The sequence below is a fragment of the Lacerta agilis genome, chromosome 8 (genome assembly GCF_009819535.1).
Source record: "Lacerta agilis isolate rLacAgi1 chromosome 8, rLacAgi1.pri, whole genome shotgun sequence".
NCBI classification, from domain to species: Eukaryota; Metazoa; Chordata; class Lepidosauria; order Squamata; family Lacertidae; genus Lacerta; species Lacerta agilis.
Window position 1 is genome coordinate 74,340,768 of NC_046319.1, and position 14,476 is coordinate 74,355,243.

The 14,476-nt window shown below is 47.9% G+C and overlaps 1 protein-coding gene across 1 annotated transcript in view; it reads left to right on the top strand.

The window, feature by feature from the left end:
• The first annotated feature begins 14,297 nt into the window (after positions 1–14,297).
• ERFL (ETS repressor factor like) overlaps positions 14,298–14,476 on the top strand; it is a 66,708-nt gene continuing 66,529 nt past the window's right edge. The window contains exon 1 of the mRNA XM_033158334.1: positions 14,298–14,384. The gene's annotated coding sequence lies outside the window, so the exon portion shown is untranslated. The remainder of the gene's footprint in view (positions 14,385–14,476) is intronic.

Genomic DNA, 14,476 nt, shown 5'->3' on the forward strand with positions numbered 1-14,476 from the left:
AAACACCCATTGGGGTTTTATGTGTACACCAAACCATGGGTGCTACTTGGGGATGGCCATGGGGAGAAGCCTCCCCTGTGTATTGGTCTTCATCTGGTCATTCCCTAGAGCCATTCTCTGCCTCTAGCCAGCTCATGAGTCCTAGACATTGAAAAACCCCTCCCCACAGCTGTCATTTTTATTGTGCATTCACAATGGTTTGTGCACAAGGTGATCCTGCTTTCAAGGCGGTTCACTCCTGGAAAAGTTTTGGGATGGCCATATTGCCTTGTTTACAATCAGCGCTTGTCCTCTAACTTCCTGCCGTAACATTTTATGAAAGAAATGTTCCCATTTATGTTTTGTCCCTCTTTAAAGAACATAAGAACTCTGCCGGATCAAGCCAAAGGCCCATCATCTTGGACCTCTACATAAAAACGCTGAGTGGGGTTATCCGAAGTTTTGGAGTACGTTGTCTGCAACAAGCTGGTAATACACAGCTCTGCTTCTCCTTTACATCTGCAGGTGAAACTGTGGATGTGCTGGACTGTTGTATTGGGCCAGCACATACACCTTTACATAATTCTAGAGCTCAAAAATGCTTGGTTCATGTGGAACAATGGTGCAACCCAATAGGAGGGCTTAGAATAGGAGAGCCAGTGTGGTGTAGTGGTTAAGAGCGGTAGACTTGTAATCTGGTGAACCGGGTTTGCATCTCCGCTCCTCCACATGCAGCTGCTGGGTGACCTTGGGCTAGTCACACTTCTTTGAAGTCTCTCAGCCCCACTCACCTCACAGAGTGTTTGTTGTGGGGGAGGAAGGGAAAGGAGAATGTGAGCTGCTTTGAAACTCAAATCCAAACTCTTCTTAGAATCAGCACACAGCACCCTTGCTCAACCTTGCCTTGGGCTCTCTGTGCTGAGCAATGGAGTCTATGAGCCACCATTTTAATTGTGTGCACTTCTCCCAATGTGACAAGAATCCAGAGCATTGTGGGCAATCTAAATGGTGGCTCTCACAGCTGTTTGTTGTTGCGACTGTGACCAGGCAAGTCCACAGATGGGAACACACCAATGGAGTGGGGTCTCCACTAGAGAGAACTTTCCCGAGGGACCCCTCAAACTTGGCGCAGGCCCTACCAGTAGGCCGAACTGATGACCCAAATGAAGTGTGTACGCTCTGTGTATGACCCCAAATCCTCTGCCAGGCATTGTGGTTCTGTGACAAATGCACAGAAGTCATTCAGCAGAGAAGCAGGGAAGTCCATGCAGAAAGCTTGAGAAGCACTGTTATGAACTATTAGCAACCAAGACTTACTGTATGTTGGTGTTAAATTTGGAAGCTTAACTGAACATCATTGTTCAGCATTCTTTTCCCAGAATATAATCACACTGAGACCCAAAGTTTGGAGAATAAGAAAACTAAGTTTATTAAAGGAAATACAAATTTGATAGGCAAGGTCCTAGTTTTAGCTTATTAAGGTGGAGATACTAAGAGCCTTCCTTGCGCTTTGTCCTCAGCAGGAGAGGGATGCAAATAAGTCTCCACTCCCAGTGTAAGTAGGAAATGAGGACAGCAACCCTAGGAAAGACCAATATGTCAGCACAAGAAGGACAGTCTAAGAAGCTTGGAGGGTCTTCTTTATCTACCCTTGCCATACAGATCCCACCAAGTTAAATAGGAGTTGCTCCCAGGTAGGGAATTTCATTCAGTTCATATATAAAGGCAAACTTACGGTACATAACTTACACTTTCTGAAGCAATATGTGAACTGAAGCGCAGCCCTTCTTTGAAATTCACACCTCTCCAGCCAAGTAATGTTCACAAAAATGTATATATCAGGGGAATAAAAATGCATATATCTGCACCTATAACATTAAATAATACATTAGATTAGGAACATTCATTTTGCGAAAGTATGCATATTAGACAAAATTACATACAGGCATGTTTATTAAGACAAATTTGCACTAAAGCGCTGATAAATTTGCCTGAGGGTTTTTCCTTTTAAAAAAAAAAAATGCTGCAGAAATGTGGCAAAGCTGAATTTAAGATTGGAGAAATGAGGCACTGGGAGAGCTCACAGGTAGGTGTGCTTAGAATAGCACTGTTTGTTCCTTAAAATTTATTTGGGCACCTCTTTATCCTGACCCTATCCTCCTAGCAAAAATTACATTGCCCGTCACCCACCATTCTTAATTTGCCCAGAAGCCCTCAATAAATTTAAGCAAATCTGAGCCGTGAGCTTGTACCCCCAAACCTTTATGTACTCAGAAATACCCCAGCAGCCCAGAAATCCTTCTTCCTCTTGCCAGCCACCCACATTCCAGCTTTAACCTCTAGAAACTATTCCTACACTCCCCTTGCAAAACAAAAACAAAAGCAAACCCTAAGAACTGAATCCAGGTGGTTGGACTCCATGGCGCGGAGGAGGAGTTTGGAGGGCAGCAGCAATCTGTTTTTCCTACTGAGCTACCCATTCTGCTCCTTTCTAAGAACCAGGCAATACCCAAGAGACCTTGAGGAAGACTATTAACTCTAATGGGAGAGCCTCATGCAGTGAACCACCCAGACCTCTCTTTAGCAGCCGTAGCTTCTTCACCCAAGCATCGACCCTGGCAGACCCTGCTTAGCAGACTGGCGGAATTCGACAGAGGCTGGAGGGCATGAATTGCCGGAGCTGGAGAATGCTCTGCACATTTTAAAGAGGTCCTTCCATCCACCTCTGCTGTACTCACACTACCTGGAACCTTCCAGCCCAAACGATGGCAGGCAGCAACGTCCTTTTTCAATGGTGCATGTATCTTGAAACATCTGGACTCTTACCAGTTTCTGTTTACACGTGTTACCAGGTGGTGAGAAGTGCCTTTTCATGACCACTTCATAACCCTCTCTTTGACCTTCCCTTCCCCACCCCTGACTGAAGTTATCTGGAATATCTTTTAGGGGTAGTCACTGTAAATCAGACATGTGGCTCTCCAGTCATTGGGCTCCAGCTGCCATCAGTCCCAATGGTTGGGGATGATGGGAGTTGTAGTCAAATGATATCTGGAGCACCACAAATCCCCTTCCGTCTTCTAGATTGTATCCAGCGTGACAAAGCTTTTCCTATCTGACTTATGGCTGAGCTGCCACACAGTGTCGGCAATGGTGTCAGAAGTGGACTGGTTACGGACAACGGACTTTAGGTTGCTAGCCTCTGCTCCTAACTCTTTTGTTGTGCCAATGGTCAGCTTAGGTAATTCTAAACTCTGAATTTATCAATCTTGCAGCAGCAGCAACAACAACAACAGCACACAAACCCAGTATGATAATTTATATTACTTTGCATCCCTCAAAATGTGGCAAGCCAGCTCTGCTGACTTTGGGTTCCCTTCTGGAACTTCTGACCTAAATTCCTAACCTAACAGTACCACTCTGTGCCAGAAGACACCAATTGCCAAATAGAGGGATGTCTCCAATATTCAAGTTCTTGCATTTCTGGTTAAAGGAGCTCAGCTAGCGAGAATGAGAAAGATCTCTGCCCGAAAGCTTGGAACAGCTGTTTCAAGTTAGAGCAGATACACCTAGTTTACATGGGCCACTGAGCCTAGGGCTTGCTGATCAGAAGGTCGGTGGTTCGAATCCCCGCAACGAGGTGACCTCCCGTTGTTTGGTCCCAGCTCTAGCCCACCTAGCAGTTCGAAAGGACGTCAAAGTGCAAGTAGATAAATAGGTACCAATCTGGCGTTTCTGTGCGTTGCTCTGGTTTGCCAGCAGCAGCTTAGTCATGCTGGCCACATGACCCGAAAGCTGTCTGCAGTCAAACGCTGGCTCCCTCAGCCTATAGAGCAAGATGAATGCGCAACCCCAGAGTCGTCCGCGACTGGACCTAATGGTCAGGGGTACCTTTACCTTTAATTTGATTTTGGCAATTAATTACATCTAAAGTATTGATTAGGAAGCTGGGGGTGAGGTGGTCACAATACGTGGATTCCAATTTTTGGGGGAAACTCTGTGGCTGACCTGAATGTACAACAGGATCAACCAAGGCAAGCACCTTTGAGCTTACAAGTACTGCTCTGTAAAAAGAGTTATGTTTTTGATGGCAACAACCATGCACAATGCCCCCCCCCTCAAGGATTCTCTTGAACGACTTCTCTCTGCTCATTTTGGAGCCATTGAGATCCTTCCTGGAAGATATAATCTCCAATCAGTGTTGTAGTGGTAAATTTTGAAGTGCAGGAACTTCTAATTACAGCCTTCATAGGCATGCTCCCAGTAACGGTCCAGAAACATGCTGGGAGGGGGGGGGGGCAGAACTAGGATGTTATTCTTTATCACTTACGTAGCATGATTGCAATCCTACACAGTTGCCTGGAAATAAGCTCCATTGAATTCAGTGCTTACTTTTGACAGCATAGGTCCAACTGATTAAACACACACTGAGCATCAGCAAAAGATCTTCAGCCATCTGAAATGCAACATTTTGCTTCTAATCAGAAATGCAAACCATCTCGCAAATAAGTGTTGCTGGCATGAAGTAGGAACCCCGTCAAAGGAAAGAAGAAGCCGTCCTCTTCTTCTTTATTACTTGACTCATTTCCCGTCTTCCTTTATTCTAATCTGTCACAAACTGGGAAAACTTGAAACCCTCAGTATACTTGCCAGAGCTAGGAAACGTCATCAGTTACTCTGCCAGATGGTGTTGTTGCCCTTGCTCTTTAAAAGTCTTTGAACTATTCTCACACAAACACCCAGCTGCTGCTCCACTTCGCCACTGGTCTTCATACCCTTTCCAACATGTTCTAGCCAGTTCTCTCCAACCTGAGGAAGACATATAGCCCATATTCACAGAAAGAAATGGAAACCTATACGAGTAATACTGGAGCATGCTATCATTTGTTTTTGGTATTTCCCTTTTCCTTCTTCTTCTTGTTTCCTGTGGTGCAGACTGGTTTTCCCTCTCTTTCTGGGAACCTCAGTGAACCAAGATTAAGCTTTCCACACCTCCTTACGTGCATGTATGGAAGAATGAAGGTGGGACTTAATTTGAGCTAGGGCTTAGCCCCCTGGACCAGTTCTCAGTGCCTAGGACATAGGCAGTGTCAGTGGATGCTGGCTGCCTCCCTACTTACGATCACCCCAGTGGGTGAGCCCAGGCTTTCTGCTTCCTCCTTTTCAACTTCAGTGTTGCACCACCATGTGGAATTCTGTAAAAAGGAAGATAGCAATGAATCTAGCATTACTATCTTTCGGCCTCCTAGTGCTCCACCCTACACGTGCACCGACTTGCCCACCACAATGAGGGGGCCCAGCACCATATGACGCATCCCTCCCCTGCCTGGCACACCAGCACTCACCTGGTGGGGGCTGGGGAGGGTGGTCTTCACCCTCCATGCATCCTGCCCAGCGCATGAGAGCTCTCCCAGCAGCGGCAGGGGATTGAAACCCTCTCAACCTTTGGGGAGCTCGGCCCCCTCCCCACAAATAGTGGGTTGGCCAAAGCCCCTTCCGCCCCCTGGAGTTGGCACCCCTGCCACCCTGCCAACTTCAATAGGCGCCAGCCATCACTGGGCAGGCATGTTCTGGGCTAAGTGGTTGCAACCTGCTCTTCAAAAGCAGAATAGGGTATTGTGAAAATTTCAGCTTCCTGAAAACTGCACCGTTCATTTTTTTTTAAAAAAAAAACATGTTTCTAGTTTTCATGGCTGCGAAGATAGGCCTGGCAGTGTGCGAGCTATACTTGATGAATCTAGCAGTCGAAGTTTCATCTTGGTGCTGGCCAAGAAGTGAGGCCGCAGTGCTCTGCATAGCTCTTTGCCCTTCCCATTGAGTGGTGCAATCTGAATAAACCATGCCATTCTGCCGGTCCGTGAAATTTGCAACCTTGTTTTCGTTCTGCACAGAATTTGAGCTACCTCAACATAGAGTTGACGTATAAAATGTTTGCAGAGCATGCACAGCTTGGAGTGTGCTTTTCTCTCACCAGCTAAGCCTGGCACCGTAAAGGAAGTGTGCATGCACATGAAAGCTCATACCAAGAACAAACTTAGTTGGTCTCTAAGGTGCTACTGGAAGGAATTATTTATTTTTTATTTTGTTTTGGCCTTTAAAAGGTTGCACCTGCATCATATCCAGAAGGCAACCCAACAGGATTCTGCTAGGCCTGGAAAAATGGGCTGTTTCTAAAACTATGCATAGAGAATTATGTCTACATCTCCCTGGAAACAGAACTTCAGGGTGTCAGCAATGTTTCTTACTTCAGTGGTCCTCAAGCTGGGGGTTGCTCTGACCTTCTAAAGCAGGCATAGGCAAACTCAGCCCTCCAGATGTTTTGGGACTACAACTCCCATCATCCCTGACCACTGGTCCTGTTAGCTAGGGATGGTGGGAGTTGTAGTCCCAAAACATCTGGAGGGCCGAGTTTGCCTATGCCTGTTCTAAAGACACTGGAAGCTGCCTTACTCAGACTAATGCTCCATCAACTTAGTACTGCGTCCACAGTACACTGGCAGTAGCTCTCCAAGGTCCTGGAATATCTTTTCCAGTACTTCCTGGGAATGCCAGAGGTGGAACTTTGCACCTTCTGTATGCAGAAGATGTGCTGGTGTCAGATGTGGTGGACCTACATTTGGGGCCCCCTGAAGCTTGGACTGTTACGGTGACCCCTTCACGACCAGCAACGAGGTCTGTGGTAACCACTGTTATCTTCTTCAGTGGGGTTGTTTACAGCATCTGCACTGCCAGCTTAAAAAAACAAAAACCCTTGTGATTGTTAAAATATATGCAACAACAAAATTAATCAATTTTGAGTCTCAAATTGGATCTACGAGACCTGATTTTTTAAGCGACGTGGGCTAAAGTTGCTTCTGGGGGCCCTCCTGGGTTTGGAAGAGTTTCCAACTAAGTTCTGCCTCCAGCTGTGGCTAGTAGCCCTTGATAGCCCTCTCCCCCATGTGTTGGGCATGGCCATAGTTTAACTGGGATTTCCCTACCCTTAAGGTGAGCAGAACATCAAGCAGAAGTCATAAGTCATAACCCCATAGCTGTGTGAGCAGAGGGTTGCCTTAGCATTATGTGTTTCTGCTCTTGAACACCGTGCGTGTGTGTGTACACACACACTCTCAGAATGACCAGGTGCCTCATGCCCCCCCCCCCCGGTGGGGTTAAATAGCCTTCCTCCCACATTGTGGCTGGGGAAAGGTTATGTAGCATGACTTGTCCCTGTGATAAATGGGGAGGTTTCCTATTGCACGCCTGGCTAGCTGTGAGTAGATCCAGAGAGAATTCTTACAATGATCCCTATGGATAAAGCCACCAAACAACAACAACCCACTCTTGTCTCTGTGTGCGCACTCCTGCATGCACACTCTTTGTACTCTCTCTCTCTCATATAAGACCAGAGGCGATATTCAATAGCAACAGACTTTGTTGTGTCCATGCTTACACTTACGTCCTGCACAAGCTGTCCTTCATAGGGATAGGTAAGTAAGCCGGCAGATAGACATCAGAGCCTGAATGCACACTCAGAGCTTTGATAACAAATATACTCATACCATTAATCATATCCACCACAGTATTTCCACAACATTGCATGTTCATATGCGCATTCCATTCTGTGCACACTTTCTCATGTATGGGTTCTTATAGTCACTCACATATTTCCCCATTTATACTGCACACTTTCTATACAAATGCGCGTTTTTCCAGCTCCTATGTATTGTGCACAGAACAAAGTCCTGTGTAAATGTACTCTTGCACACAGTTAGGTGTTATTGTTTTTAAATCTGTCCATCTGCCTATAAATCTTATTCTGTGCACAAATCACTTTTAACAGACAGAAGCACATCATGATAAATGCTGTTTACTAGACCCCTTTATAACCAGTGTGCTCTACCACCCCATTCCACTGGGGTAGAGCATAGTGAACATTATGGTGTACAAACTCTGTGAATCTCATCCTTTTCCATTTCTACACACATTGTGCCAAATCAACTGTGTTCACCCATCAAGGCCATGTACACATCCCATCCGTCACAAATTCCTGAATAAATCTCTGCCTCACACATTCATGCCGGTGGGGGGGGGGAGAGCGTCAACAAGGTGCCCTATGGGTGTTCAGGACTACAAGTCCCATCATCCCTGAATATTGGGGGTGGTAGGAGATGATCTGGAGGGTACAACGTAGGCCACCCCTGCTTCACACTCTAGAGTGCCACTTCATGTTAACTTTTCCCAACATGAGTACTACTGATGCTTTTTTAGGAAGAGTCAGAGGCAGCCCACAAACAGTTCTGCTACGCAGCTGGATTTCACATTCTCACACTCCCTCCTTCTTTTCTGTTTCCCCCCAAAGGGTCCTTGAAGAGAAATGTTGAATTTTCCCTTGTTGAATTAAGGTTGCTTCCTTTTCTAGCCTGAGGCATGCACGCAAACACACACACACACACACACACAGAGAGAGAGAGAGAGAGCACTCGCATTTATTTCACCCAGTGTTTATGCTGGGGTGAGAAAACAGTGGCCCTCCAGATGTTGCAGCTCCCATCTTCCCTGATCACTGGCCATGCTTGCTGAGGTTGTTGGGAGTTGTGGTTCAGCAATAACTGGAGGAGGTTCATGCAAAGGGAATGGTAGGCAGGAAATCCTCTCATTTATTGAGAGAAATAAGGAGAAGGTGAGCTGGGCTTTGGGAAAGTGTGGGGTAGTAACCTCCTTCCCCTCCAGGATAGGGTAGCCATAGAACATTGCTCCCACATCTGCCCTGCCATAGGTGGTGCTTGGCCAAGTCTCTGGATGGAGTCAGATTTTGAAAGTGTGATGCAGGATCACTGATAACTGTGATCCTGCATGCTCAGAAGCATGGCAGACCTGTGGTCAATTCACTACTTCTTATCTCTCAGTGCACCATTCAGAGGGATCCCAACATCTGTAGAGTTCTGAAAGAGCATTCACACAAATGCTCCCACCACCAAATGCTTGTCTTAGTTTCTGGTTGCCTTTGTCAACACCTCTGGATCAGAGATGGGGAACCTGTCACCTTCCCCATGTTGCTGGACTACAACTCCCACAATCCCTGGCCAATGACCATACTGGCAGGGGCTGATGGGAGTTGTAGTCCAGTAGCATCTGGCAGCCACCCATTCCCCTCCACCAGCTTTGGATACACTTCCTGTCACAAAAGAAACAAGAACTGGGCCATTGCCAGATTTTGGGGGCGGGGGCGGCTTCTGGAGATGAATCTGTGAGGGAGATGACTGTCTTTCAGAGTTGGCAGGAGATATTGGTAACAGCGCAGAATTACCTCCCTACACACCTCTTTATTCTGCTTTCTTTCTTTTCTTTTTTTAGGACCCACCCTATTCTCCTGATTATAATCTCTTTTAACAGTTTTCAGTGCTGTATTCTTAAATTGTTGCAACCCACCCTAAGCCCTCATGGTGAAGGGTGGGTAAGAAATCTGATAAATAATAATAAAATAGAAAAATACTCGTTACTAGTTGCCTCTCTTCTATCCTAGTTGTTGACACACTTTCTCCAATTCCAAAGCCCTTGACCCCTTATGCTTTTAGCAGCCTCTGAAACATCTCATCAATTGCTTTCATTGTTACCCTTCTTTTCCCCATGTAGTCCACCCTTTCATTCATCCAATATACAGTGTTTCTATCCTACCATTCCATCCTTCTTTCAGCCCACCCTATAAGTATTGACTATATGGTATTCACCAAAACTACCAGTCCTTCTCTTTCTTTCTTTCTTTCTTTCTTTCTTTCTTTCTTTCTTTCTTTCTTCCCCTAAATTCAGCTGGTCTGCCCATCCATCCATATCCATCCACGTTATGCAGCATCTTTTATTCCTCTCATCCTTCCTTCCTTTCTTTTCCTCCACTCTGCCTGTCTATCTCGCCACTCATCCCAATGTCCACCTCTCTCCTTTCTCTCTCTCCTTTCCTCCTTCTAGCCTTTCTCCCCATGGTTATCCCCCCTTCCCTCCCGCCTTCTCTTCCTTTGTCTCTCTCTCTCTCTCTCTCTCTCTCTCTCTCTCTCTTTTCTCTCTCAAGTGTTTTCAATTTTATTCTGAGTGGAATTAACTACCCCTGATGTCAAATTGCCGCCGAAATCGATAATAATATCTTTACAAAAGAGGATATTCTTCTCTCTCGGAACGGCCCCTGAAAAATGGAAAATTTAGTCGAAATTGATTCATTACTTGACACTTTATAGGACGGGCCTGCTATTGATCGGAGCCTGTCATGTCCTATCTGCCTTAATCGAAGTTGAAGTCCAGTGTCGATGGTGGGTATTTTTCATAATTCCAGGAGACCAGACAGATACAAAAACACACACACGGACTCCGTTCCCCACCACCCTCTGCAGTCTCCCCGGGTGGAAAGGGGGGGGCGAGATCTTCCTGAACCCCCACCCCACCCCAAACAGATCGCCCTGGAGAAGGAAAGATCTTTCTTGAAACACACAAACCATCCCCTGCACACACGCAAATCAGGGAACTTCAGCACAATAACCCAGATCCAAAATGAACCGTGTGTGTGTGTGTGTGTGTGTTGCTTCTCACACACACATCCAACAATTCCAACCTTCTCCACCGCCCCAGTTCAGCTGTTGTGTGTGTGTGTGTGTGTGTGTGTGTGAGAGAGAGAGAGAGAGAGAGAAGACTCTTTTTGTTTAAGGCGGTTTGTGGCTTGGTAAAGAAAACCTACGAATCAGGCAGAATACTGGGTGTGGGTGTATAAACCCAGAGTGTGTGTAGCTACACAACACACACCAACAGGGGTGGAACCTATGCAGTCTTCCCTGTCCACCTGCCCTCAAACATTTTCAGCCTGGCTAACTCCTACACACACACGTCCTTTGCCCCCGCACATATCTATTGCCTCCCGTACTGCCCCCCGTCTCTTACACACACACAGGCGCGCGCAGTTTCCCTCACACAATACTTTCTCAGCTGCGCACCGGTCGCGACCCTCCCGCCCTTTCCTCTGGCAGGCTCCACAGCGTGGGCTTCTTGCACGCGCAGCGCGGCCCTTCGAGGGAGGCCTTTCCCCCTCACACCACCAGCCCGGCTGGCTTCAGTATCTTCCCCCAACACGCTCCTTTCCCCTCAGGACGCCTTCTCTCTCTCTCTCTCTCTCTCTCTCTCTCTCTCTCTCTCTCCTATTTACACGCGCGCAATTTCCCCCCTCTCACACGCAACCATATCTGGCATCCCCCCGCCTCTGGCACACTTCTAACACACTCCTCTCAAACGGACGTTCCTCCCTGGCACACACACACTCCCTCTGACTCGGACTTTTTCTCTAACAGTTTCTCTCTCTCTCACATACACACACACGTCCTCTGGTGCGCGTGCGCGCAAACACGCAAACACACACACACACACGTGTCCTGTCACCCACGAATTTTCCTCACACGGCGTCCTCTCTTAATACTACCACACACACGCCTCTTAAAAACAGTCCATCGCCACAAAACTCTCTCAGACACTAGCGCGGCGGGCGCGCGCGCATCCGTTCATGTTTCTCACACGGCGGCGTGCCCTCGGACGTTAATGCACGCCCCTCACACACACAAACACACGAACACACGAACATTGCTCCACGGCCACGTCCCTTTCTCTCGCGCAGACCCTTTTCCCGCCCAATTTCCTTCTCACACGCGCGACCCCCTCCCACTCCCAGCCACCCCCTCCTCCGGCTTCCTCCCTAGCGCACCCCTTGCTGCTCTCTCTCTCTCTCTCTCCCCCTCGCGCGCAGACTCACTTTCCCGCGCTCCCGCCTGCCCACGCGCTCTGAGGGCTTAACTAGACTTTAATTGGACTTTTCTCGACTTTCTTTACCGCCACCTCCTTCCTTCCTTCCTTCCTTTCTCTCTATGGTCCCCTCACGGCTCCTTCCTCACCCAAAGACTCCAGTCTTCTGTCTATGGGACTGTTACTCTTTTGTTTCTCCTCCACCCTCTCTATCCCCTGCAAAGGATTTTTTCTTCTTCTTCTCCCCAACCCCCCCCCCCAACACATTCGACGCTTTCTTTGCTATATTGGAAAGCTTTTTGCACATAAATTTCCCCTCAGCCTTCCTCCCTTAGATTCCCACCAATTTAGCCAAGCCCAGGTCTTTAAAAAAAGGAAAGGAGGTGTGTGTGTGTGTGTGTGTGTGTGTGTGTGTGTGTGTGTAGGCGCACAGCGCGAGAGAAAATACCTTGGGTGCAGTTGGCAGTTTCTCCAGCACCCTCTGGAGTGGGAAAGCGGTCGATATTTAATTGTTATTGCAAGCAGGGAGTGCAAAAAAAAAGGAGAGAAGAAGAAAAAAAGGAGAGAGAGAACCTACTACTCTGGACCATTTGTATTGTGAGAGTGTGTATTGCTGCTTGTTGGTGCTGAGGTGGGACGTGTGCCACAACGTGCGCGCGTGTACACACACACACACACACACACACAGCCTCACTGAGGGAACCTTCCCAGTTTAAAAGAGGGAAGTTAAATATAATGGGTCTTGGTGCCCAAGAGACACTTGGAAAGAACCTCCTGCACATATGCGGAGGCAAGCAGAGGAACTGGACCAAATTCTCCATCCTAACTTCTGCAGCAGCGCGCTGCCCCAGAGGTCAATCCCACTGAGCTCCATGGGGCTTTTGCTCCCTGGTTAGGTGGGCATAGGTTTGCACACACGTGCTCCATTTCCTTAAGAAGTCATCCCTATTGAACCCAGTGGGACTTACTTCCGAGTAAACAGGCATGGGATTGGGCTCTTTCAAGGAGAGGCGGGGCGGGAGAGAGAGAGAGGAGGCTTGATTCCTTTAAAAAATAAAATAAAAGAGACAGACAGAGTGTGTGTGTGTGTGTGTGTGTGTGTGTGTGTGTGTGGTGTTGAAATCTGACTCAAAGCCAAGCCAGGGAGGCCTGCTCCTTAAGAGACAAGCTGTGGTTTCAGGGTGGGGGGAGGCACTCTGCACATGCCCAGGAGCACTTTTATGCAGCATCGCTTCAGAAAATCTTAGGCTCTGCTACCATTTGGGAACTTTCTGTAACCAAGCGATAGGTCTTTGGTGAATCGGTGTCACTGACAGCGCTGTGCTTAAATGTGTGTGTGTGTGTGTGTGTGTGTGAGAGAGAGAGAGAGAGAGAGAGAGGGAGGCCTGTGCCATTTCTTGATGGAAACAGAGAACCCCCTCAACCACCCTCCAGGCCAGCAGCCCAATTCTGGGGTGTGTGGGGAAGTGCTGAGGCCTGTGTCTCAACTGGGACTTTTCTAACACAACTCCCCTCTGGAGGAAGGGGCGCATGCTCAGGTCCCTAAAGCCATCCATCAAAATTTGAGGGGAAAGGAGGAGAGGGAGAGGGGGGGTCAGAATTGGAAAAGGGGGGGGGGGTTGATACACACACACGCACACACACACACAAATCCCATTTTCTGCAAACAGGTTGGTGGCTCCCAGCCCCTCTCTCTGTCTAAATGAAATCAGTCATTTTCATCAAGTGCCCGGCCAAATATTATCCACAGTCCATTCAGAAGGATCGAATCTTATTTAGAGTCGCGATTCGACATCTGTTTTCAAATTTGATCAGCTATGAACTTTATTTTCCGAGTTTGAGGAAAATTATATTCCATCGATCCGAAGCACTGGCGTAGCCTACATATATTTTCCCCCTCGCTTCTGCCTCGGCTCTCTCTCTCCCTCCCCTGCTATCGACGGGGAAAGACGCGTTTGTAAGAGACACACCAGCAGCAGCAGCAGCAGCAGCACCAGCAGCAACAACACACCACCAGCGAGACACTTCGCAGTTTCCCCGATCGCACAGCCACCTTCCCTCTTGCCCGCCTGCTCCCTTCTTTCCTTCCGTCGGCCACCCTCCATTTCTCCCTTCCTCCTTCCTCCCTTCTCCCGACACACCTCGCCACTTTCTGATTCATCCCTTGGCTTCCTCTGCCTCTCAGTCACACACATACAGGCTTCACCTCCTCCTGTCTCAATTCCTTCTCTCCATCCCACAACCCACGCTCTCTCTCTAGCTCTCTCTCTCTCTTTCCCCCCTTTTCTTTTCCCCGTCTCGTCTCTCCTCTCCCTGCCTGGCTCCTTCCCTCTTTCCAAAAGGCGATATTCTTCCCTTTCCTCTTCTTTCTCACAGCCTCTCTCTCTCTCTCTCTCTCCTTCCTTCCTTCCTTCCTTCCTCTACACACTTTTGTCTCTTTCCCCCCCAACCCCCCTCCAAAACTCTTGATTCACTCTCTCCAGAAGAGGCTAACTATTCTGATTTCATTTTCAAGAAGCAAACCTCCCCTCCCCCGGCAAAAAAAAACCCCAAACCCCTCACCACCTCAATTCCCCGGCGCGCCCCCTCCCAGCCAAGCCAACCTCCAAAAGAACTTCAACTTGGAGACTGCCTGAATGGTGACGGGAGAGAACAGTGAGTAAGAAATTCTTGGGAAAGTTTCTTGGGAAAGTGGGCTCAGGAGAGCGGGGGAAGTTAAGCCATTGTGGGTGCTTCTATGGGGAGTTGG